General features: G+C 40.3%; 1 protein-coding gene across 2 annotated transcripts in view; it reads right to left on the bottom strand.

Annotated features, from left to right (window-relative positions):
- Positions 1–27433, bottom strand: part of MNAT1 (MNAT1 component of CDK activating kinase) — a 127414-nt gene that overhangs the window by 10678 nt on the left and 89303 nt on the right. The window lies entirely within an intron of this gene.

Below are 27433 nucleotides of genomic sequence, written 5' to 3'. Positions count from 1 at the left end.
TCAGCCATCGCAGAAACTGCTCAAACAACTGCAAGTAAGCATTTTAACACCCTTGAGCAGCCTCGCTGCGTAGCAAGGACACTGCAGTCCTAGCTGGAATCCAGCTCTGCATGACTAGTATAGATTACACTTTGGAGGACTGCAGAACTGCAGCTACATTTAGTCTATGACTAAATCAGGCTCCACTTGTACTTGACCCTCAGAAGAATGTCACTGAACACAAGGGCCTTTTCTCAGCTATGATCTCATGTTTTTTTCTTTTCAATGGCTAAAAAGACCATTAAGCCATCATTTCTGTAATTACAAAGTAGCAATCTTTTTAATGTGTTGTGGAAATGTTTTGGCATGGCTTGATCTTCAAACTGTTCATCTTTCCCCCTGCCCTCCGACTCCACTCTTCCTCCTGCACGCTACGTTTAGGACAAAGGCCACCAGAAGAACATGGATATGTTTAAATAATTATTATTACTCCGAGGAAGTTAACCATTGTTTTCTAACTTATCACCTGAGTCAGGATTGTTTTCATAGGCTTATCTTCTTTTTTAGGGAAAGGGCAAGTTTAGTCTTAAAGACATCACTGTGTCTTTCCCCACGGCTAGGGGAACGTTTACCTGGGTTCCACCCTCGGAATAAAGCATCTCTTCTGTAGGCAAAAAGAGGGAACACAACTTTTATTCTGAAAGACAGTTCTTTTGGACACAAAAATTCTTCTTTTAGGATAAAAAAATCCCTACTGTTCCTCACTCTCCCCCTTTTTCTCTGACTTCCGCACACCCCACCGTGTACCATGAATCCCCCAGTGCACAGCAAGCAATCCATATTGATGAACTGGGGCTTTGAATGAGCTACATGAAAGAGATTCCTCCTGGACCAGCTTCCATGTAAATTATGCAGCTGTGAAGCAAACTGAGCCCTTTCTGAACAGAGCGCTCAGTCAGGAACACCTACAGAAAGAGGATGGAGATGCACAGAGACCTTTTTCCCCATTTTTCAGTACATTTTGCTTGATGCACAGTTCTGTGGCAACAGACCATAAGGACGGTCATGGTTGTACCACAACTGCAGAGTACAGGAGGTATTTTTGCCCCAGGAGCTCTCATAAGGACCTCGACTTTGGGCCCAAGGCTGGAGAATGGTCTGGCCAGCAAACTTTTAGAGTTTTTTTTCACACTGAAGGACTGTGTTTTAGTCCCAGCAGGGGAGGACAGAGCCCCTGGGTGACTTGGGCATCAGGCATGGTCACAGCCAGGCTGCAGACTAATGGAGGTCAACAGCCTCCTTCGCCCCCACGCCTCCTCTACCTACCTGCTCTGTTGCACAGCTCTGAAATTGCCACTGCAGGGCACCGATCTCAGTGAGAACTACGAGGCGGAACCTAAGGGGAAAGAAACATCAACTTCTCCCCGCTACCAGCATGAAGGAATGACAGCAGGAAAATAACACCAGAAATGCATTTACCACAGCCACAGGCTTTGCCCCCAAGTCACTTCAGATGGAAAAAACATAATCTGAACAAAGAAAAAGCTGTATAGAACCTCAGCTTTGAAATACTGTCTCCCCCGGTCAGCCGGTCTATTCTGTTTTCACTGTGACACAGCATCCTCCACTCTGACAGCACAGGAATGAATTCATGTCATAAGGTAATTCCAGTTTAATACAACTCAAACAACGTAGCTCAAGATGCACAAGAATTTCTAAAGGGTTTTTAACCTCTGATACTGATCAGATAAGTAAGCCACCAAACCTAATAATTATCTCAAATGAATAACTACGAGCACAGAGCAAGTTTTAAGGACCCAAAGTTATTTTCTCTAGGCAGTATTTGAAAAGCGTAATTGTTGAAAGCAAAAAGACTGCAGCAGTTTGAATGACACTATTTAAAGGAGACTGTTCAGGTCAAAACAAGGTGAAAAAAACAGCCCGCCTGGTATCACAGCTGACTAATGCTCTAATGCATTAGACCCTCTGCTTCTTCAGGTTCTGGTTGCTGCTGATCAGGTCAGCATTTCAGTCTGATGTTGAGGATCAAGTTTACAGCTTTCAGCCATGCTGGCATTTGCTCCTCAGGAAGGCCTGGAAGAGGTGGGAGGGAGAAAAGAGAGGAGGGCAGGAGCTAGGAGTGAGGGCTTCTCCTCAAAACCACGGCTGGGCTAAGAATTAGAAGCATCTGCCCAAGTCATGTGCAGCCTTTTGGCTGAGCTCTCAAACACCAACCTGCAAAGGAACCGTTTAGCCCCACTCTGTATCACAGGGCAGTCAAAGACAGCTCACCGAGGTGGAGGCTCTATTCCCTTGAAAATATTTTTATAGGGGAATGAAGGAAAAACCCCCACTCCTTCAGTCCTAAGAAGTTTCCTCCTATCTGTCAACATATGGTAGGAGCTATTATTATTTGGCTTAAATATAAAGTATCATGTTAAGCCTATTTTTCTATTTTAACAGTTTGACATTTCTATTGTGAAATCTGGGTGTAATTCTCTGGATTTTATTGTCCTTCTCTATTGTGCCCTGGTGGAATTTCTAGAGGGGAAAAAGCAGTGATGATGGGAGATTTTCATTTTACTCTTCTAAAAAGACAATGAGTTAAGTGTCTAAATGGAATCGTTCTTTATTTTATATAATTTTTGTTGAATTAATTTTTATTCTCTGCTGCTTTCAGTCTAATGCAATTTCCTGAACCAGCAGCAGCACAGATATCAAAGCAGAAGTGTGCTGAGTTAGGCAGAATTCCTTAGTTTCACCTGGGGGAGAAAAGTGCTAACAGAGTTTTTACAGAGGAGTGACATTCATAATTACCGAAATTCTCCATGGATTATTTGTATAACAACTTGACCCACCTTGTAAATTGCATCCTCAATAAACATATCCAAAGAAGTTGTGCATACTGATTGAATTGATTCTGAATCCCTCTGGTGCAGAAACTGCATTTTTAAATGTTCACAGAGAGTGCCTAGCAATTGGGGGGGGGGGTTATTAATAAATAATAACGTGTAATAAATTATCTGGTGATACCCTGCTGAGGAGAGAACTCACATTAACACTAGGTGGCAGAAGGCTCTGTCACATTGAAGACACCTGCAGATAGACTCATTGACCTAGACTCAAGCTTGACAGCCGATTTTAGAAAAGCTAAGTGCAAAACAGTTGAAAGCAAAATAGCTATAAAATACCATTTTCCATCCACTCATCCAGTTCTAATTCTGGCTCTGATATCTTTAGTGCACATCACCGTTTAAAAGATCGTTGGCTACCACTGAATCTGAATACACCTTCCAAACCTGGACCTTAAATCACCTCTTATTCAATTCACGTGAAATTCTGTATGTGACAGATGATTCTATTAAGCTTTTACTTAAGTAAAAGAGAAATTTGCAGTTTAAAGAAATAAATGGCCATTAGGGCAAGTACACAGTAAAAACATACACTGCTTGTTACCTTGAAAGATACTTGAAACCAAGTTTGGAGTGCTATAGCAAGCACACTTCTGCTGCTGAAAGAAAAATCAACAACCTACAAGCAAACTCATTCAAAACTGCTCAAGACTCATTGTGGAAGAGGTCTCCTAAAAATGGCAGCTGCTCCTTCATGGAGATGCATTTTCAGGAGGTACTTTTGCAATTACATATAGAATCCCATGGTGTCAACTGGTTTCTTCTCGTTTTACATATTTAACCCTTTAAAAGTGTTTATGCTTTATTTTCCTTTATTCTGGCCACCTCTTTTCAACTATTCTAAGTTTCTCTCTCATCTAGTCTAAATCCAACATACAGACGAAAACAAAAATTTTAATTTCCAGTAAAAAAGACAGGTGAAGAAATATCAGCAATCACAACTCAAAGGCAGTATATGAAGAAGAATTCGCTGCATGGGCTCTAACAACCTGGATAGAAAAGAAAGCAAACAGCAATGTCAGATGTAAGGAGGAAACTGTGAACACAGAGAGGAAAAGTGGAAGACAACCAATGTCTACATGTTGAAAAACAAAATGAGGTGGGGGGAGAACGATATAGTATTTCCTTAGACAAATAAGTTAGAGTTGACAGCAAAGGTTTGTTCTAGATCACTGTGGCTCCACTGCTTTTACACTTGCCATCCAGTAATGTCCCAGATTTACAGTGCTTGAGGGTTGGGTTCTACAAGTGTGGCTGGTGCCAACAAAGAGCTTAGTAGCGTTGTGGTGGGTTATTTTGCACTTCTAGACATGGAGGCTCTTTGTGTTTAAATATAGTATATTTTATCATTCACAGTTGTCAGCAGTGGAAATTGTCATCTAAGCAGTAAAAGATGCTGTTGAAGAAACAGGAGGGATTGGTTCGAAAGTAAAAAATTATTTTGGCCGTGACAACTCATCTCGCTGCCCGTTTTGAGGGTAAGGGATCAAGCTACCCATTGCAAATTGCTGCCTGAGAGTCAGAAAAATCAATAGTAGGTAGGAAAGCCTACTTGCCAAGGCTACAGCCACTGCCAGCAGATTATTAATGCATCTGTCTGCATTCTTTAATGTTTCCTAAGAAGCAACTATGTTAACTGAAAAGGTGCGATGTGTCACCAGCCCTTCTCTTCTCTCCTCTTCATTTTCTCTCTATATTAAAACCTTGGCTACCAAAGAAAACAATCATGTTTCACCTCATCTTTTCCCAGCTTTTCTGAAGTTCAGTTCCTGCTCTATAGCAATATATACAGTCTAAGTACTATCCCTGACAAGCTGTTTGACAACCCTAAGTTGCACATCTATTTTACTCCCCGAGCTTTGGAGTTGGTAGGGCTTAGATGGGAAATGGAGGCCAATTAAAATAAACACAGACAATATCAATGAATTCTTCAGAAACACACAAGACAAGCAAAATGAAACACTACTGGCTTTTGCCCACAATTAGAATTCAGCCCATCTTGCAGGCTGAACACTCTGGCTGAGCTCCAGAAAGACACTTAAGCACATGTCTTATTTTAAGCATGTGAGTAGTCTCATTGATTTTTCACTCATGCCAGTAAGAATATTCAATGCGCTTAAAGTTAAGCACATTGTTAAGTGCCTTCCTGGATCAAGGCCAGGCTATTTAGCCCTTGCAAGAGTTAGTCTACAGAATATTTACCATTATTTTAACTTCTCAAGACTTTCTTTGAGATTAAGTTTTATGGCGTATGGAAATATTTCATTCATTGAGTATCATATGAGCAATGACTGGTTTACAGCAACCTTCAGGGAACAAGTATTCTTCCCCTTCCCACATCTTCTGAAGCACTAACTGGAAGGGTTATCAAGACACAGAAGCAAATATACCGATAAAGAAAATTAGTTTTGAAAGGGAAGCCAGCAGTCTTACCGATCTGGAAAGAAAAACTCGCGCCATAGTGAAAAGCTGACAGACATATTAATTTTCAGTGAAAACTAATAAAGTCATTTGCCAATATCCCATTCCAATACCAAGTCCTGTACAGCAACTTTGAATAACAAGCTAATTGTTGAATGAAATGAATCATCACAATAAGCACATATTCAAGTCCATTTTTCCTTCTTCCTTTTACATCGAGTTGAATACAAAATTCAGGGCAAGACCTGTTAGAGCTTCCTCTAGAGGATCTCACCACATCAGAGCACTTTCTAGAGATCAAAGGCACAACAAACACTATTGCTTTTTGCTACAAAGAAGCAAATGCCATTCGCTTTGCTACAGACAATTGGATTAATTACGTGGTTGGCATTATCCAAGTTCAGTATCGTACCCTGAAAAAGAACTAGAGAAAGGCGTTTAACATAAGGAAATCTGTACTGGGTCAGACCAATGCTTCCTCCACCCCAGCCATCTCTCTCCAGGAGCAGAAAAGGGAGCAAATGGGAGCCTTACCATGCCAGTGAGACCAGCAGGACAACATGACAATTTGCTCCTATTGAGCAGATGTAGCTTTTCATTTCAGTACTTGTTTCTTCCTGAAATGTTTAAACTCAGTAGTGAAAGTATGCAATTGACAGGGCAATACATGAACAGAAAGCCAACTTAAAACTAGATCATCTCTTTGAAACCTCAGGTTGACTCACAACTGTATTACTCATCATGCCTTACACCAGTGCAACTCCACTGATTTCATGTTACCAAGCCCAAACCTGATGGCGACTCAAGCCTCAGCATCTAAGACACCACTTTAGAAACTGGTGGACTACCCCCACGGAGAACCTCTGAGACCTCTGCAAAAAGTAACTGAGAAGATAAAGGTAGCCTGCTAACAAACAGACACTTCCTAGTGGACTCTGGTTTAGAAGTCCTCAGTTTGAAAGAAATAATCTCTCTTTTTTTTTTTTATATATCTAGAGTTATTTTACATGCCTTGATGCTGAGATTATTTGATGAAATTTTTTCACCTTGTCTTGCAGAGTCAGAGCAGACAGACATAAACACCATAAAGCAGAGAACCCTTGAGGCTGGAAGGCGCACATGGAAACCATTCAGTCCAGCCCCCCCTGCTCAAAGCAGCATTAGCTCAAGCAGGTTGCCCAGGACCATGTCCAGTCAAGTTTTGAATATCTCCAAGGAGGAAGACTTCACAAACTCTCTGGACAACCTGTTCCAGGGTTTGACCTCCCTCGCAGTAAACCTGTTTTAATGGAATTCCCTGTATTTCAATTTGTGCCCACTGCCTCTTGTCCTCTCACTCGGCACCACTGAGAAGAGTGTGGCTCTGTTCCCTTTACTCCCTGCCCCCCATCGGGTATTTACACACATTGACAAGTTCTTTCCGAGTCTTCCCTTCTCCAGATTAAGCAGTTCCAGCTCCCTCAATCTCACCTCACTCGACAGATATCCCAAGTCCTTACTCACTCCAGTGTGTCCATGTTTCTTGCACTGGGGAGCCCAGGACCGGACCCAGCACCCCAGATGTGCGTCTCACCGGTGCTGAGCAGAGGGCAAGGATCACCTCCCTTGACCTGCTGGTAACACTCTGCCTAATGCAGCCCAAGAGGCTGTTGGCCTTCTTTCGCACAAGGACACATTGCTGGCTCATGGTCAACTTGGTGTGCTCAAGGCCTTCTGTGCAAAGCTGCTTTCCAGCTGGTCAGTCCCCAGCCTTTACCGATGCGTGGCATTATTCAACCCCAGGTGCGGGACTTTGCATTTCTCTTTGCTGAACTTCACAAGATTGCTGTCAGACCATTTCTCCAGCCTGTCGAGGTCCCTTTGAAGGGCAGCACAACCATCTGGTGCACAAGCTGCTCCTCTGAACTTTGTATCGCCTGCAAACTTGCTGAGGGTGCACTCTTTCCCATCAGCCAGGCAGTAATAAAGAGGCTAAGCAGTACTGGTCCCAGTACTGACCCCTGCGGTATACCACTAGGTCCTGTTTTGCTTTGAAATCCACAACACAACGAGTATGGTGATATCACTATATTGTATTGGTTTAACTAGTTCCCATTCTTAAATTAAGATGGTTAAATGAACGCAGTATTTTAATATATGCAAGAATCAAGTCTGTTTCTGAACAGTATCTGCTGGCTTAACTAATTCTTAAAAGTGAATTTCCTTTAAGAGAAGTTCAAAAATCATTTATGACTTCAGAGGGAATAATGGACTTTTCTTTTTGAACTGCTCTAGTATGTAACTAACCCAAATAGTGGACTTTATTAAGAAATCATTTCTGTGGACAAAATTGCACCATCACTTGAAGAAACGAGAGCAACAAGGAAGCTGTATTCCAGAACTGGGATTATAGCCAGCTTATGATGGAAAAACATTGAATGCTTATGGCATAATTATAATGTTACAGCATTTGCTGCCAGAATTACAAAAATTGTTCTTAAAGTTATGCCCTAAATAGAATGTTGTTTAGCTAAACTGAAAGCACATTCCAAGAAATGTGAAAAAACAAACTTACCACGATTCCAAATCTAAATTATGCATACTAAGGGCTTGTTTTAATAAAAGTACATTTAGTGGCTGAATAAAGTTTCTCAAAAAATTATTTTAAAGATAATGAATGCCTGATGTCCAAAAGAGTGTCACATGAAATTTCATCATTGACTCATGTAAACTAACCTCAAATTTAACCAAATGCAACTGTGATCAATATTGTGTCAATCTGAAAATATCTGGGTTTTAAGGCAACAAAACCAGATGCAAGGATGAGTAAAAAGTTGGACTCCACAAACGGAATGGAGTTCTTTGCCACTGAAAGGTCTGGAACAGTTATACTGACAGGGAAAAGCCATAAGAATGAAAAGTTTTGATAGTATTGCCACATTTAGCAAGAAGAGAGTCAAGTGTGGGAGACATAAAAGGAAGCTAGTTTGTTACTGTTGCATGTTATTTAATTTTTTTTCTTTTAAAGATGGCATCCTCCACTTTTAGGCAGTTTGGGGCACAGTCTGTTCCTCCACACACCTCTAAATCACTGTACAATCTCTAGTACTATGGACTTGCATGATATGTTCCTAGGAACTTTATGTAAAGCAAAAACCAGCAATAAATAACAAAAAACCCAACCACATAAAATATAAACACTGTCAGATTTACTGACAAACTCTCGAAAAAGCCGTAAGAGTTACTGAACAATAGTACACAAAAAGGCCAGCTATATATAGTAGAGTTGTACTACAAAAGGACATTGGAAACAGATTCTACCTTCACCGTGAGAAAACCTGAAGACAGGGTTGTGATTTCTTTTATTCTTTTTTCCCCCCAAAATGCTGATCACCTTGCAGCCTTAATTAACAGCAACCATCCTCAGCCTTGATGACTTAAAGGGCTCATCCAGTGAGAGAGAAACCTATCCAGTGGACAGAAACCTAACATTTGCCAGCCAGGCAGGTCTTCCTAGCCTGTAAAAACTAACTCCTGCAACGGTTTTATCTTTGTTCTGCTGCAACGTGTGACTACCTGTAGTACTGACCAGAGAGAGGGAATGCAGTCTGATTACCCAGTCTCACTACAGATGAGCTTTTAACATATCATAGAGACACAGACCCTTTTAAACGTAGTACAGAGACCCTGTTGGGCATGCTAAGTGTCTGTATAAATGTGTGCATGCACAAACATGCATGTGCATGCACTGCCCACCACTGTGCTCTGTCATGCATCACAATCTCAGAAGGTGATAGAGAATAAAAAGTTGCCTACATCAATCCCTTTTTATTATTTATTTTATTTATCATTTCTTGGCAACAACGCTTATCATGAGTTGCCATGGAAAAACCCATGAACTAAAACCAAAAACTGAGCTGAGGAAGGAAGAGGTGTCAGAGTGGAGAAAATGAAGTTTTATTCCTCAAAACAATAACCCCTACCATGACAGCCTTGCTGGCTCCTTCTCCACTGACAGGAAATTTCTGTAAAAGAATCATGTGGTGCTGGAACACAAAACTGCAGAGCTTCATATTTGAGACAGGCTATAGTCCTGACCAGGGATTAACGAACAAAGTAAAAAGCCCAGTCCTCTCCTTTGCTTTCCAAATACTAAAAACTTAGAACGTGACAGAAACCTGTTGACTTTGACAGGGTTTAAATTATACCAATATGAAGTCAAAGAAGCAGAACAGCTAAAACTGGCAGAAAAATAAAAAGTCCAGGACTTCATTGCTTCATTGAGTCTCCTGAAAGTTTGTATCTTCACAAAAACAGGCAGAAAATCCTAGAGGACCACAGAAGGGCAATGGATTTATGAGGTCTGAGAATCCCAAAACAAAGATGCAACTGAGCTAGTTGATTTTATTGTTTTATCCCTGAAAGCTTACATAATAAAAAAATAAATATAAAGCACAGAAAGCACCTACTAGAAAAGCACTGTGTCAGTACTGTCCTTTAAGCATGTTTCCCTTCCCACCTCTGAAAAGTTGTCTGGCATTTGACATAACTGGGAGGAAGAATTTTCTCCCCTGGTAAAGTCAATTAACTTCACTGTATTTGTATCATCTGTCAGAGCCGAATCTGCTATCTTCGTGTCTGACACAAGCTTCTACACCTACTTGACAGATCAAACAGGTTTTAAAGAAATTACTGTGCTTTAAAGGGAAGTTCCATGGCTACGTCAAGTCAAAAAGCTGCAAGGGAAGAGGTGAGTGATTATTATATTAGTACGTGATACACTGCCCTCGAATATTAAAATACAGTGTATCTTCATACTGAAATTTAACTTCTTTCCTGCAATTTGCTATTTCGTTATGAAACTCCTTTAGTCTTCAATCATCATAAACATCTGTAGAAAATTAAAGGTTATTTTCCTGCTTTGTGCTCTTGAACTGCTTAATTTCTCATATTATTAAGATATGAAAACTCCTTGCTATAACAAGAAATGTAAGAAACAGTGTGGGCCACTGGTTTAACCTAAAGCCATAAACAGGTATATGCATGTTTGTGCACAAATGTGTACTGAATGTTATAACCCAGCTTTTTTCAAGACTACATAAAATATTAGTGCTTTATGCAACACCGTACAATGTGATGTCATCAGATTACATGTTATGCCACTCTTTGGGATCATTAATCCAAGTGCCAGATCTCATCACATTTTATGGTTACTATAACTCAAGTCCATACTAATTTCTCATTAGCCCCAATTTAATGTTTGTGTTCGTTGTACATCAATCTATAAACCTCCTAATTAAAGGCAGCAGAGGAGAGAAAGATAACGCAAACAATGTGCTTAATGCAGTTCTTCAGTTAAAACCTCAATGAATACATAGCAGTATGGTGGGTAATGCAGGTGTTGAAAAAACTTCTCTATCGAAATGCATTTCCTCGTAATTGACCATTAAAAGCAACTGGACCAGTACTCCAGCTCTCCCAGACGGCAGCCAGGAACTGGGAGCACTCACTGGATGCATAACTGGGAAACAACGTCAGGGTCTCTATGGACCTATACTTCTCAGTTTTTAAGTCCCTGAGCAGCAAGAAGGGCATATCACAGAAGAAAAACAGTCACTTTTATTTGGGCATGGACCTGTTCTGAAGTAAAAAGCTACAGCCTACTCACCAAAGGCACTCTGACGTTCTGCTAAGAGGGTTTGGTCAAATAAAATTTCTTTACTAACAAAATAAAGCTAATAATTTCTATTGAGTTGGTCAAGCACAGTGCATCACATCTGACAGGTTGCTGATGTGATTTAAGGGAAGAGAGCAAAGGACCATATTGATCTCTCTCAGTAGGGCAAGCACTCTAGTAAGTCGTCATTCATGTAGCTACACAGAAGCATTGTATTATCTGCCACACAAGTGCTACAGAGGTTTTCAAAGACTTAAATTTTTGGCACATAAATCTACTATGGGCTAATGTGATGCCCCTTGTGCCTGAGAACTTCTTGTACTACAAAGGTTCTATCAGCTGGAGCCATGGAAGAGCAAAAACCACAGAAAAAGCAGAACCGGCTCTTCCCAGACCACGTCTGTGCTATTCCAACACACAGCGGAGCACACGCAAGTCCAAGCTGCCCTAGAAGCCATCTCAAACTTAGCCCTCACACACACTTTACCACGAGTACAGTTTTACACAATTCTCCTATAGCTCTTGGTGGAGGTTAAAGCTGTATCAATGCAAATTCCTCACTTTTTGTATAAAAAGTACATTCCATTTTTTCAAGGAAAAAAAGATTTTTCCTGCAGTAAGATTTCCACAGGAATGCTATGGGTCTTCTTCCCGACTTAGTTATCTTTTTGCATCAGAATTATTATCCCTTAATCCCACTAGGGTACCACAGCTCCCACTATATGCTCTGTCCATTTAAAGCACTGCTGCTGAATATATTCTACACTGACCCATGGATTTGTTTAACCAACATTGGTCTCAAATTTCTTTACCCCAAGAACTAACACATCCCTCAGTGACTCACCTCAATGAAAAGGAAAGATCAAGCTCACCTTTAGGTTTATAAGAAAAACAGGCAGTATTTTTTTTTTTTTTTTGAAGTACCACATTCAAATTAGTTTCATAGGTGCTACACCAAAGAATATTTAAGCACGATTTACACTGATAGATCTCAAGAACTAAGTGTAAATGGGGATTCATCATCCGATGAGGTATTTTCCCTGCAGGGATCTCATTTTATTCCAGTGATACTCAACAACTTTCATCTACAATTTAATAGAAAATATAGAAGTCACCCCTTGTAAAAAGCACAGCTGTCAAAAAATCTGAGGGGGCTGGGGAAATAGATAAATTATTCAGGCTTATCTGTAGCACTCACTAATACAGACTTCTTCCAACTAGAGACAGCTTAATAGCAAAGGTCATGCAGCTAGGAGCAAAGAACACAGGTCACACAAGACACAGGACTCCACGAATTAATTAATACTGGAAACAACATAGAGATAATGCTGGCCCACTTACAAAATGGGAGCTCTGGTTACTTCTGTAGCTAAGAAGGTGGATACATACACAAAGTAGTATCAAGCAGGGGAATGGGGAGGAAAATAAAAAGAAGGATTTACATATGGACTGAAGCCAAACTCCAGAGGTATTTTGGTGCTTAATTGCCTTTGAGGATTTTAGTCAACCTGATTTAACAAAGGCTATAGAGGAATCTGCAACAGGATCAGATCTGATCCATCTCTCTGCATGGTCAGTCTCTTCCTCTGTGGCTCTGCAAGCACCTTTCCAAACAGCACATGCTGCCCCACACACCGATAGGTTCTTTCACACTAACACCGTGTTTCCAACACCTTTCCTTCCCTAGTCTGATTATCCTAAGCTAGTATGTGTTTTTAATTAATTCAGAGCCTACAGTTCATTAAAACTAGCAAGACAGACTCTTCATTCAATTAGTTGCTCTAGAAAATGTTACCTCTGTCTATTCAGCATTCAATCTGTTTTTCTGCAGTAAGTTCTCTGAGCATTAGCTTCTGTCTTCTGGGGCAAGACACCTATCTTCAGCTGTAGTTGCTAAAACAATCAATGCATTGACACACCTACAGAAACACCTAATAATACAACAGCAATAACAATGAGTTATTACATTGTAAATGTAAAATAATATATAATGATATATGTGTATACACATATGCACACACACAAACATATATATCAATAAAATCATTCCAGCAGAAATTACAGCTTTTCTGGGTGCACAGAGCATGCCCTCAAAGCAGTTACTCTGATGCCTTAAGTTCTACCCTTTTCTTGGAAGAATGAATGGTACCACTGCAGTTTCTTCACCACTTTGCAAGGAAGCAGAGAGTTTTGGGGAGCTCTCATTCTCCCCCACATTTACACCCACCATGTGGCAGCTATTCTTCTGCAAGCATCCAAACGTTTTACCAGAGGAGAAGCAAAATTTTTTGAAACAGCCCAGCCCATTAAGAGAAAATGTAATAAATGAGTTTGTGTGGCTTGGTGAAAAGGGGGAGGAAAGAAGGTGAAGGGAATCAAGCACACATGCCTATTTAGATGTTGCTTTCCTATTACTTCACGAAATTTTGCTGAATTTAGCATGTCTTCTGAACCCTTTTTGTTTAATTTTTTTTTTTTTTTTTTTGCACCAGAAGTATTTTAAAGCCTCTCCTTTATTTGTAGTTCTTGCTTTTCATATTGTTTTTGCTTTCTTAAGGAAACCGGCAGCTGAAATGCTGTTCTAAAAACAAGTCACAAACATTTAGCAGTGTTGCCGTTTCAAACACCAGACTCAGCTGAAACTGCCGTGTGGCAAGATGATGCTGTTTCAGCTGTTGGGAGTCCTCAGAAAGGGCAAAAAAATGCTGAATAAAACCAAAATATAAGTCATGAGTCAACAAAAACTCTGGGATTTGTTGCAAATAACCATCCTTCAAAGCAGCCCAAAAAAGAGGATGCACTATTCTTTGAAAACACCAGCAGCCTGTATTATCACCTACATCCAGCCATCCCAGCTTGTGGTCCTCTCTACTAAGTAGCAAGTACTTCCCAGAGCCTAATGCTGATATTTCAAAACAGATATTCCCATTTAGTTTGCAGACAATGAACTAAAGAGCTAATGGGAAAAAAAAAAATTAAAAAAATAAAAGGACAAGCTTATAAGGAGCTTAGATGTATAACTACCATATATTTCAGAAGTTTGACCTTTCCAGGTTTCCCAAGATCACCCAAAGACAGCAATGTAGTGGTGAAACCAGCTTCCTCTCTGGAGGTCTGGACTAGAGCCCCGGCTGCACTTACCTGTCATCCCTCAGCAGGGCTGCTGGGCAGATGCTGACACTTACATTAAACTCTATTACTGCTCCACTACTCCCATGGAAACAAGAGGTGCGCACATGCATGAGGAAGGCATGAAATTAATAGGCTGCCCAGGGAAGTGGTTGAGTCACCATCCCTGGAGGTATTCAAAAAGCGCATAGACAAGGTACTCCAGAACATGGTTTAGTGGGCACGGATGATGGCTGGACTCGATGATCTTGAAGGTCTTTTCCAACCTAAATGATTCTATGATTTTAAATGGACCCATACGTGAGTATCGAAATCTCATCTATTTGCTAACCCCATTCACAAAGTATTTTTCTAAGGGGATAAGAATAGCATTAAAAGACGAGACATTGATTTTCTTTTCTGATTTTAAAATTCCCAGGGCAGACAGCCTGTAAAACTTGCTACTGTAGTACATATGGGCAGTTGATCTTAGATAGCTCCAGACAGTTTTTCAGCATTTCTGTTTTGAAATACAGGAAAGTCACCTAGCAGCCAACAGCTCCCAGTAAAGCCAAATACCTACTAAGTCGGCCAAGCTATTACCCTGATGAACAGCCTGCAGCATTAGCACGCTGCTTCACTGCCGTGGCTCTGTCACACAGGTAGCCACATTCCTTTGCTCCATTTGCAAACATCCCTGAGCCATGTCGAGCACACTCCTCAATTATATGAAAGTGCCTGTGAGCACACACAGTTCATCCACTGTGTTACAAAAGAAAGTACTATCCACACATACTGCCCAAGGGTAGGAACATTAAAGGCATTTCTGTAGGCCTAATCCTGTTCCCACCGAAGCTGCTACAAATCCCCTCTGCCAGGGCTGGGAGCAGAACTGAACCTATGTTGAGCTTTTATTTATTTCTAAATCTGCCACCCTCAGCACCCAAGCAAGTTCAATGGGAATTTTTCAGAATAGCATTTTGACACTAGAGCCAAAAACATGTCAGGGAACATGTGAACTTCCTACAGCTCTTAGGAGAAGGCAGGGACGGAGTCTGGCGGCGTTAGCTGCGAGTACTCATGAAAATGGCAGTTGCACTGAATTATCATTGCTGTCATCTCCAGGGTCAGTACCAGCTGTTACAACACTATTGATTGCTCAGATGTTTGCAGAATTGGACAACACTGGTTTCATATGTTCTTCTGCTAGTCCATGCTTTTCCAAGCACATTTAAGGGCTGGATAAACTGAGCGAATAGAGCAGACCTAAAAAGTCTATAGATCATTTCTGGGTGAGCGAGAACAAGAGAGAAGTTTCACAAAAATAGTTAACTTCAGTGACTGCTCTTAGACAAAAGCCAAAAGATCAAGAAGGAGGATCCTATGGTCTGGACTGCTTAAGGCAGAGTACTACTCATTCACAGCAGACTCTTAAAAGCAAACTCCTGTATTGTACTCACACCTTCCCAACAATACTTGCTTCTCTTCTGGTGAGAAAAAAAAGCAGGATGCACCTACATCATGGAATAAGGAAAAAAAAAAGGCAAGATTTTTCTTTCCGTATTTCAGATTGTTTGCAGACTCTGTATCTGTGGGACTTTTCATTCCAAAATTAACTGTGTGCTGAAGAGAGTCTGGAACAGCAGAGCCTTTATGCTTCCAAGTTTTGAGATGGCCTCAGACTGCAGACCTCTTCTCTCTCATTTCTGGAATACTTTTTGACAATTAACAGAATCAATGACCACAGAGTAAGAAGTCTGCTCAATCCATCAGGGCCTAAATGTGAAAAGAGGAGGAGGAGAGAAGGAACCTTCTAATGACAGGAAGGGGAGAAGAGGTGTAGATTTTTTTGGCTTTATTCATGAGCATTTCCTCATGAATTCTGGAAGAGAGTCAGGAAATAAAGATAGCAGCCAGAACTCACCTTCTGCATCTTTTTAAGGGAGAACTAGACAAATGCAGCAGTAGCAAATACAGGAAATACACAAGTAACCTTCTCTATGCAAGGCAGATCCTACCCCAGTACAGACAGTTGGCATAAAACCAAGGTATAGAGGCTGTTTGAGAAATTCTCAATAAATATTAAAAATATGAGTATACGGATATCTGCGTTTTTTCCAAAGTTGATGGAAAAATTAAAGCATGGGTTGATGCTCCTAAGAACAGAGGAGTCAGTAAGATTCCCAGGTTTAGGGGAAAGAACAAAGAGATGGAGAAACTACCTGTTATCTTGAATATCAATTCATGTCAACAGACTCCAGAGAAGAGAGAGGAGTGCCTACATTGGAGCCAAGACCACAGCACCTCTTCCATATTTCCAGAGAGGTTCACCTGACTTTTTGAAATGAGAGAGCAGAGGCATGGGGAGTCCTGTCTAGTGGACTAATGCCAGCAATACCCAAGACATGGGACCTCCTCTTTCTACAGGGTTCACCCTCTTCTCCTCTCCCTTCATCACAGGTGTATATTCATTGCTACCATCCAGCCTACAAGGACAGAGGAGAAGGAAAGAAGAGAGACTACTTCGTTTTCAACAGAAGGTAGTCCTCACGCTCTGTGATTATATGTATATATTTTACATATATTTCACTGCAGAGGAATAGTGGAGACCAAGTGCGCAACCACCACCTGATATTAGTAGGGCATTAAGAGCATAGAAAATACGCTCACCTTAAGCAGCATCTTACAAGAAACACCACTTCTACATCAGGACAGCAGATGACTGGATCCCTAAGCAAAAAACCTATCCCTGCAACAAATCTGGATTGATGTGTCATTAAAAACAGTGACTAAAATAAACTTTTTTTTTTTGGTAGAAATATTTAAAATATAGAAAAACACAACCACTTCCAGTACAAAAGTAACCAAGCATGTAGCAAGTGTATTACATCAACTTAAATAATAAATCTAACCTGCTAATATTTTCAACACTATACTCTGTTCTTGCACACTTTTGAATTATTCTAACACTATTTTTAAACAAATCCTTTCACTGAAGAAAACATCAATATATCAAAACTATTTTTTTTAAACTAATGAGTTTCCTCTTTTGCAAAGCAATTATTTTAAGTACTGAAAAGGTTTCCATAGCACCCTCCACCTCCCAATGACAAATATCAGCAATAGCTGGATTTAAAACAAACAAACTGAAAACACCAAATCAGCAGCATTTGACTCAAGGAAAAACATTAAAAATTTTCAAGCAGAAGAATTGAAAAACTTATTCTTACTGAAAGAAAAAAGTATGTACGCACACCTGCTGTTCTATCAATCTCAGCAGGAAACCATTTCACTGCTGCATCATAAGTAGAAGAAAAGTGCTTATTAAAACATTAATCACAGTCCATTATATTCTGACTCTATGCCAGAAGTTCCCATTACATCACTGAAAATATCTATTAACCAAAACCTGATTCTGACAAGTTACAGAAGTGTAGTGTTTAGGATTTAGTAATGTAAAAGTCAGTTTTAGAAGAACAGTTACACAATTGATTTTGCAGTGGCAAGCAAGTATAATTAATTGTTTTTGTGACATTTATTACTGCAATGGGGTTGATTTAACTGGTGTTTCTACTGTAAAATTATTCAAAAATTATTTCAAACTTCATCTACTTTTATTAAACACATTTATTGTGAAGGTATTTAATACCTGGGCCTGGCTAAACAATTTTAAAGTGTGCTGGATATACTAGTACATGTAAAACTGTATTGTCTTGTGTAAATATGGGCCTTGTTTAGAACTACGTCTCACAGGAAATTATGCCAAATGAAAACCATCTCCCCTTCTCCTCTCCCACTGGAAAGGATTTATGTTTTTACATTTAATACCAGTTAGGTAAAGAAACAAAAATATGGTGGCGTTACCTTCAAGCCTGAGCAATAGTTCATCTGTGAAGTCCGATGACATTCGAACCCCTATTTTGTTATTAGAAATGTGGCCTAACTCGAATGCCTCAATTTGGAAGAGAGAGAAGAGAACAACTCAATTCTGTCTGGAAGCGTGGCACTACATGGCTTGTTTACCTAAAACAGTTTTCAACTAACTATTAGCAAGGCTTTAAAACCAAAGCCATGAAAATCAGTTCCTAAATATGTGTATATAATCTCCAGTCAACCAACTTAATTGCAGGTACTTTCCTCAACACCCTGTAAGCAGCCCCACTAAAAAAAAAAAAACAAACCCAAAAAAACCAGTTATAGAGCATGATATGGAACACGTATTACATTCCTAACCCAAGAAAGAAGAAAAAGGGGCATTTTTTAAAAATGCTGAACTAATAATCACCTCTGTAGCTGTACATTTAGTGCCACCAATCTTCAGTCCGTTCAGGGGTCAGTCCTCCCTTTCTCAGCTCAAGCACGTGCTGCCGCATGCTTCACGTGTAAATGGACAGGTCTACTGGCCTTGCCGTGGGGCGTACTGGCTGAGGCAAAGCACCGTGCAGACAGCACCGCAAGCCAGCTTCAGCATCTCCAGCAACCTTATTGTGGGTGTCAAGCAACCAGGTAACATGTCAATCATTTGATACAGAGGCCGATTTGAAATGAAAGTAGTGGATGCTTATAAATGACGAGTATTTACAGAATTCCTTGATTATACCCCCCCATCCTGCAAATACTCGCATTTAAGAGACTCTGAATTAAAAGCACCTCATGTCGTTAGTGTTCATGATGAATAAAAGGGGTCTGGAACGCACAAAGCTAAGAAGAGCTATGCTTTTGAGAGGGTTGGTTTGTTTGTCCATAAAAAGCTTGGGTTCCCTTTTTGCCCCCTTGACCTAACTACAAAAGACACCTGAGCTAATAACTTTTTACCTGTCCTTGGACATCTTCCAATTTCAAAGATCCAAAGAGCTTCAGTTTTCCTCTCCTTTTTTTAAGTAGTGCCATGACACCAGAACTAATGCAGTTTGGCTTCCTACCACTTGGTCTTGGGGCTGCTTACAAGCTCCGACTGCAGCTTTTCTCGGGTAGTTAGGATGTCTATGAGGTGTCTCACTCCACACAGCTTCTTTGGTGGCTAATAAGTTATAAAGCTTACGAGGCAGGCTTTTTGCAGTCAAGGTACTTTTAGGGTCCCCCTTCATATCCAACCACTCCTTTCCATGCAGCAGCTAGGGTCTTAATTACCCCTAAAATCTCTGACACTCCACGAAGTGTGACTGCAATCAGTGAACAGATGCACAAACTGCTGGAATGGAAGGGTGTGTAAGACTTGGATATTTACTTTTTTTTTAAAAAAGGAAGCTAGGAAAAGATAAAGAAAAGAACACATGTGATCAGATACCATTAACTCTAAGGAAAGTTCTCCAGTTCCACTTTTCCAGAAAGTTCCTCCAGTGTGATCTAATCTGAGGGACATCAGGGTCATTATCAAAATAAGAAAACAGAGACTACCAGCCCAACCCTTAAAAATCTTGCCATCCATCATATCAGGTGTGAGATAGTTATATACATAGGATCAAACTTATGAATGGAATTAGTGGCTTTGGCGGATGGCATGCTCCTCCAGGAAGAGATCCCTCACTCCTACCACTCAGCACTCCTCAGAGAAGCTTTAAACATTGTTGACTCCTGGTCACTGTTAGAAATATTACTCATCAAGAATAAAGCTACAACAAAGCTATCTGAAAGGGGTTAAAGAATCCTGAGCAACAGCTTGAAAAGCTGCATAAAGCTTCAAGCAAGACACCCCCCACGTTCCCCTCTGCCATTTCAGGAAACTTGTAATGCACCTTTTCAGCCATTTGATACTAGAACAAACAATTTTAATTTGGAAGGCTGCTTTACAACTATGTTTATCAGTGTCAGCTGAAGTCAAGAAGATGCATCATTTCTGGCTTTATTTTCCTCTTCAGGGGTCTATTTTGCTGGCTGTCCCACTCAGTCTAAATATTTTCATTATACATAACTCACCCTTCTTGAAACAATAGTGTTAAAGAGTCTAGGAAGCCTCTCTCTCTTCCTCTTCTCAGACTTCCTTCTTGCATTTTTATTACAAGAGATTTTTACAAATGCCTTAGAGGGCAAATTCAGAACAGGATGTTTCTCACCCTTCTGAGATCTGAGACTAAATAATTAATTTAAAAGATTAGTCCATCCAAACAGACCATTCAGAAAACCACGACAGCATTTGCCTAGACTGCCCCAGAGCAACTCCTTGTCATGACACCTCTCTGCCATTCCTTACAGCGAAGTGCAAAGCACGAGTGATGCTCAGATGTCGATCAAGAAGCAGAGCTCTTCCTCTCAGCAGTGGTCCTCAGTGAGCTCCCATATTCTCCATGACCGTCACTGGACAGACTTTGCTCCTCGCTGCTAAGGTGCTCCTGCCTCTGTAGTCTAACACTGGGAAGAAAGCCTTTTGGGGGTGGGAAGAACTACAGAAGCTGAGGACACCAAGGCCCTTCTGTTGCTGAAGTGAAAGATAAGCAACAAAGATCACTCATGCACATCTAAAATTTACTGGTTTTCTTGTGGCAACTACACGATTCCCAATGCAATTATACATCTGGCTGAGGAGTCAGAGAAAGACTCAAAAAGGGCAATATGATGGAGTGCAGGAGGAGCAAGGAAGGAAAAAAGAAAAAGAAAACACTGAGCAAATAAACTACTGACCTCAAACTTACCACAATTTCAGAGAAGCAACAGAAGATCTAAAACTTAACTTTTACAAAAATATATTTTTCTAAGCTGATGGAGGACAACTAAGGAGTAAAGTCTGTGAGCACATAAAGTCACGGGAGAACCATACATCAATAGTGATAATCAATGCAGGGGATGAAGGGAAGGATGAAAGCAAAGAAGGGCTTTCAGTAACAGTAAGAACTATCATAGACAATCAGATATTGTTAAGTGGCTGGTAGTAACAAGGCTTTGATTTGGTGAGATACAAAGAGTGCAGAAAATAGGGTGTTTGGCCCACATAATTGCTGGATGCCTCCTGCCACATTATAATCCCTCAGCAGACAGCTCTGCCTGACACTGTTTCAGCTGCCTACTTAGCAGCATTGCCTCTACACCTGCAGAAACAGTTCAGGGTCTGCCTCCTACCAACTTTCAGTAATAAAGCCAATATTACCATCCTGATTTTTTGAAGCAATTTTAAATATTTACTGGTTAATCTTGTAGTACAGTTTGCCAGACAATTCTCCATTCCTTATGTTAAGGCTCTGAATTTTTTTTCTTCATATTATATGTATTTTAATAAATGCATGATTTAGTATTTTGCAAGCCCACACTACAAAAAGACTATTCTGGAATAAATGGTATAATTACATTTCCTACAGCGACCTTGTAATCTCTCGAGTATTTATTCTAGACTAAACAGCCTTACTCAGCTGCCCTGTGTCTGATTGTCGATGAAAGAAGCTTGTTTGACAACTGCTTCGAGCAGAAACATATTTTTTCCATGATTGCATGAAAAAGTAAAAAAACATTACCAGACCAGTATTCTGAGTACAGAGACTCATGTTAGATCGATGAGTTAATTTTGAAGCCAAACGCCAACAAAAACAATTACTATGGACATTCTGCTGTCATGGCCAGCTTTTGAGGTTAATTTAGTGGTACATATACAACTACAGCCAACTTTACATATAAGAAACTACATGGTGTGTGCAGGCTTCCTTCTTTGTTTCTTTATATATTTTCCATATTCTCTGCTTTTATAACCCTCACGAGACCTTTTACAGTTACAGAACCCACACTATACCCACAGGTGGGCGGGCAGGAAGCAAAACTCTCCGTTTCATAAGCAGTCCACTTTTAATATATTCAATTGCTAATGACCTTGACAGAAGAGCTCCATGCAAAACGCCATATACTACAGGGTGTCGTTTGAAATGTTCATAGACATTTTTGCCAGAAAGCTGATTTCTTAAACAGTAAGATTTCAGACTTACTAGAGGCTGTGCTCCTTTCCTTGATTCCCATTCAGCTGGAAAAATTGGTGCTAATCTACCTCCTCTATATTAAATTTGCATCCTTCCAAAATCCTACGATGAAACCTGTAGGATTTCTGTAGTACACTAAAGCAATACAAGACAGTTTCTACATCAAACCAAACTAAGATGGTGTACACACAGTTCTGTTTCATTGTTATGTCCTCTCTTGAAAGACACCACACTCAGCCATATTCACTATTCTAAAAAAAGTGTACCCACGTAGTACTTCTATTGTCGTTCATAGGGTTTTATTCAAATATTCATGATAAAATGAACAAAAAATACTTCACTTTGAAAGGCTGTATACAAACATACCTGTGTCTTTAAAGCAGTAATCACTTCTTACCTGCCGATTCTCATTCATTAGGTGCCTGACTCAAAATGCATTGCAGCCAACAGAAATCTTTACTGAGGATCAGGCCCTGCAATAGGAGACACTGGGAAATTCAGACCATATGCCTTGGTAGCCAAGAGAATTTCTGCAAGGAGTGCAGCCCTCTACATGCTCTCCAAAGCAAGACAAGCTTTCTTTGCTCTTACTCAATCTTTTGACTCTGACTACTGAGCTTATTGAGAAACTATATTCTATTCAAAGGAGCAGAATGAATTCAGTGTTCAAAATCAATGGGCCAAAGCAGATCAAATAAGCCCTTCATTTGTGGCTTTTCTCCTTTTCCAAGATTCAAGAAATATCTGCATACCCCAGTGACAAAGAGAGCAGATGTGAAAAATCACCTGCTACAACTTTTAAAGCCCAGCGGTCCTGTCACCCATTCAAAATCAATTCTCAGTTATTTCACTGTCTTGAACCCAACACTGACACTGACAGGGTTTTAGCAAAAACTAATCCAGCCAAAGACTAGATCAACTATGGTTTAAGAATAGTTTGGAGACCATCCCTACTACTGCCTCCCTTAAAAAAAAAAAAAAAAAAAAAAAAAAAAAACAAAACAAAACAAAAAAACCCACTATGACTGACAGCAAAGAAGTTACACGAGTCATTTCTAGATTAAGTGCCAGAACTCTACATGTGTTTCAAATTACACTACAACATTGTACAACAAAGAAATATGCAGAAATTTTCCACTTGAAATAAAGGTTAAAAATCAAATGCTAACAAAGCTCTAACAGATATGAAATCCAACCTCCTCATCTTAATTCGAAATTCAAAATGACTGAGCTGTCCTACACTAGGAAAAAAAAGGAATGAATCAATTCAGTTCGTTATAAAAGCACAGTGGGCTAAACCACGTTCGTTGCGTGTACAGACTGCCACAGGAGTCTGATTTTACTTCAGTACTTACCCTCAACTCTTAAAATGACATTTTGCTTAGATTTAACTTTTAAATTATCAAAGTATATTACCTATCCTCATTAGATTACTGTTCACCACTGAATTTTATTTTTGCCTCATATTTAAACAAAACACTAATTAACTGGAGTGCCCCTAACAATGTGGTTATACATGAAAACAAGTTGATAGATCAAAGGGAAGTCACATTTTTCCCTAAAGAAAAGCAAAGATTTTCAGAGCAAACTCAATTTTTTATATACATGTGTATATACTCAGGATGTATCTCTCCAGACAAAGTTAAGTAGGCAAACACAATTTTATTTTAAGCAGCCCAGGCTTGACTTGATTACAAGGTCTGCACAAAAGTTCTCTGTTAAGGCAGAGGATTTTTAAGTGGAGTGCAAACAGATATTTTTAATCTTACTTGTAAATTACCCTATTTTGTGAGAATGGTGAGAATAGGACTGGCGCTGTGTTAAGAGTACGATCCACTTTGGATTACAAGAGACTGTTTCTAAATTTTGAGACATGAAGTTCACACATCTTTACCCAAAATGTTAATCACATAAGCAGATTTTCGATTTATCGTCAGTTTTTAAGTAGCTGGTGTATGGCTCTTCCACAGCTGTAAATACTTGGTGTGAGAATGCTGTGTGGCCGTTCCTGCTAGCTGTACATACTTACAATTAGTGCCAAGAATGTCTTTACATTTTTCAGGACCTCAAACAAACATCATTTTGATCCTGAGGGTTCTTTTCGTTTTGGTTTTTTTTAAATCAAAACTACATAACAAACATACATTTTTAAAACAACAAACTACTTTCCATCCCCATCCTGTTTTGGTCTTTCACTACTTGGCATGACAGAGTTTGTTATATTTTTCATTTCTTTTGTTTTGCAGTAAGAAATATCCAGACCTCCAACCACACAAATTCAGTGTGCTCAGCTAAAACATTAGGAAAAAAACAAAAACAAAACCAAAACAAACAAACAAACAAACAAAAAAAAACCCAAAAAAAACCCAGGCCTTTTTTGCCCCTCTTAGAAAACCTCAAAGTAAAGTAACGGCAGTGAGTACCCAAGCATCCAGGCGCTCGTGCTCTTTCTCAACCGCACAGCTCCTCTCCTCGAAAGCCATGGTAGGTCACACAGCCTTGCAAGGACTTTGGCAGTTCAACAGATTTGGACCAATTTGAACCAAAAGATGATGCTCCCCACTTTACCCAAACCACACCAACCTAACCGCTTCTGGTGATGGCAAAAGTGCCAGCAGGGCCTTTGAGAAGACATAGCTCTCTAAACACAACCGCCATCAGCAGGTTGCCTTCAACCCTACCCAGAAACCAACAATTTCCCAATGCATGTCACTGGACACTTCAGTAATTTAGAGAAATGGGCAAGTCACACAGACCCAGGACTACTAGTCATCATGGAGGGACAAGCACCTGTAGAGCCTGCCTCCAGGACGGGTACGTTACCGTGATCCGAGACCCCGCTGTTCTCCAAGGACACCACCGCAGGTTTGGGAGATGCTCTCGTACTACATATCTTCTCCCCTTCTTCAAGTCACGTTTGCATTTGACAGCCGAGACAGGCGTGAGCTGGTCTTCACAGCCTGAACACTCAAAGTGACCTTTATCACCCAGATCAAGCCATCACCAACCTGGCATGTTCAGTCTGTATTCATGGGACCATCAGCCACTGAGACTTCCTTGCCGTAACCCCACAGACATGTAGTCAAGGGAACTTCTATCAAAGGCTGGCTCTCAGAAAGCTTCACTCCCCCTGCCCTAAGGTTAAATACTGTCTACAAGTTAGTGTAATACATGTTGCTCCCAGAAAGCCATGTAATTCAGGATTATTGCCTATAGTTCATTACTTCCAGAAAATCGTCCTCCATTAAAAAAAATTGGGGGAGGGCTCCTGAAGGACACAAACCCCTACACATTATACCAATCATGTGTGTTGGTAAAAAAATTTTAAAAAAAAAAAAAAAAAAAAATCTATTTCTTCATTATTCTCAGACTTCCAACACAATAGCAAGAAATGCATTATAAGGATGTTAATGCTTTTCTGCACTACACAGAAAAAAAGAAAATTTACAGCCCCAAGAAAAACTGAAAACAAATTTATAAGAGCAGTTTGAACATAAATTTCCTTTTTTGCAAAACATGCAAAACGCACACAGAAGAGCAGTGGGACGATGCAGAATCAAGTTTATTGGACTGCATGCAAAGTTTTTTGTAAAGCCTAATAAGCAAGTAATACAAGTCATCTTAAAAAGCAATTTTTTTAAAATTATAAAAGATCCCTAACGAATGTTCTAAATGATCCCTTAAGGATTCACCCTTTTTCTTGCTCTTTGCTAGAAACCTTCTTGTCAGCTGTCTCCTTCATTACAGCAGTTTACTAAGAAAGAAAAGCGACACTGATGCTGAAACCTAAAGTGAGTCTTGCAGAATGCAAGAGGTTAAGATGTGAATATTCAAAAAGCCCATTCTACTGTTTTGAAGATAATAAACTATATCTTTAAAAAAAAAGTCAATAAACTATGCTACCAGAAGTGAATTCAAAGTCTCCAGGTTGGCAGTATCTTTGCAATAATTCTGGCTCCAGAAACTCAGATGATAACAGCCTGCACATATGAGGGAGCTATTTAGCAGCAATAAATAGCCAGACTGCAAAATTATTAACAAGAATATGAAGAGAGGGAGAAACAAAAAACAAAAAAAATCAAATAATTTTGGATTTCACCTGTCCTTGTATGAATGCAAATGAAGAGGAAACGAAAAATATTTACAGGGGTGGATAAGTTGTGCCCAGCTCTTCTGCCTCACCCAGGCAGCTGTATGCAGCTGCCTGAAAAAACCCAAAGCAGGGACCCAGGCACATTAGTTAAGCATTCATCATCAACAGGAAATGCGCATGAGTTCATATAAACACAGAAACACAAATATATAAACGAATAGCCTTGCATGGTTTAAGGTATTTCAGACACCACATGGAATAGGGTGAGAGTTGCACTGGCTGGGAACCCACAGCATATCGATGTATTTGTTTTGGAATCGCAAACAGCCTCAGGACTCAGAAGAACTCTCCTGGTGGGCACCACCGACCCACCCACGCGCCTCCCCTTGCTACCACAGCCACCCAGCACCCCTGCCGCCCTTAACTCTTCCATCACCCCCAGAGCCAAGCCGAACGACCCTGGCTGTTCACGCTCGGAGGAGTAAAGTGACACGCGTGTCAAAGCGTCTCCAAGAAAAGACTGCGAGTGTTGTTTGCAAACCCTGCTGCAAATACGCTCACACAGCGACGTTGCAACGCAACTGCAGTGTTTAAAGGATTTTGTTTTGCAAAGTGTTGGGTTGCCTTCGAACCGGTGTCACAGGCAATCAGATGGGACGGACGCGGATCGCACAGGGCTCCTGCCGGATCTGGACAGCAGCACTCACCTTACAGGGGCACAGGCAAAGGGACAGGGACTGGGAATCCTCCCTGCACAAGTCATCTTTTTCGCCCCCCAGGCATTTTCATTTGTGATGAGGCTTAGGGCTGAGAGGGCCTCAAAGTTCCCCTCGCAGGGGAGGTCCCTCACAGCTGTGCTCCATCCAAACAGGTGGTGAAGGCTGAGTCTGGCTCTGCCCAAGTTTAAACTGCTAATTAATATTTGGTCTCAGAAGCTTGATATCAGACAATAAAAATTACAGGCAGCAGGAGGACACAGAAACAATAAAAAGGGAGACAACCTCAATTCCAGACAGCCTTGAATTTTCTGAAACACCATTAAGTTGCTTATTTACTTTAAAAAGTCTATCTACCTCTATCATTTTCTCGATGAGATACAATTTCTCCTGTGCCAGTGAACTAGATGGGATTCCTGTTTGGATTTCAGTGGTCTCTGAAACTGCATACTAACGTGTCTCAACTTTGTTCAGTACTTTGTGGCTTCAGTTTTCCCAACTTGCACGGTCAAAAGTAAACTGTTATTTTTTTAAATTCTTTCTTGCCTTGCCAGTCTGCACATACATTCTGCCACGTAGTTTTCCAGCCACTGTAAGCAATTGTGACCTTGAAAGTTAGGCCACGACGAGTTGGGTGACACTCACTATCCCAG

Source organism: Aquila chrysaetos, chromosome 2, assembly GCF_900496995.4.
Source record: "Aquila chrysaetos chrysaetos chromosome 2, bAquChr1.4, whole genome shotgun sequence".
Lineage (NCBI taxonomy): Eukaryota > Metazoa > Chordata > Aves > Accipitriformes > Accipitridae > Aquila > Aquila chrysaetos.
The sequence above is the reverse complement of the archived record's forward strand: the minus strand, read 5'-3'. Positions and strand labels throughout refer to the sequence as shown.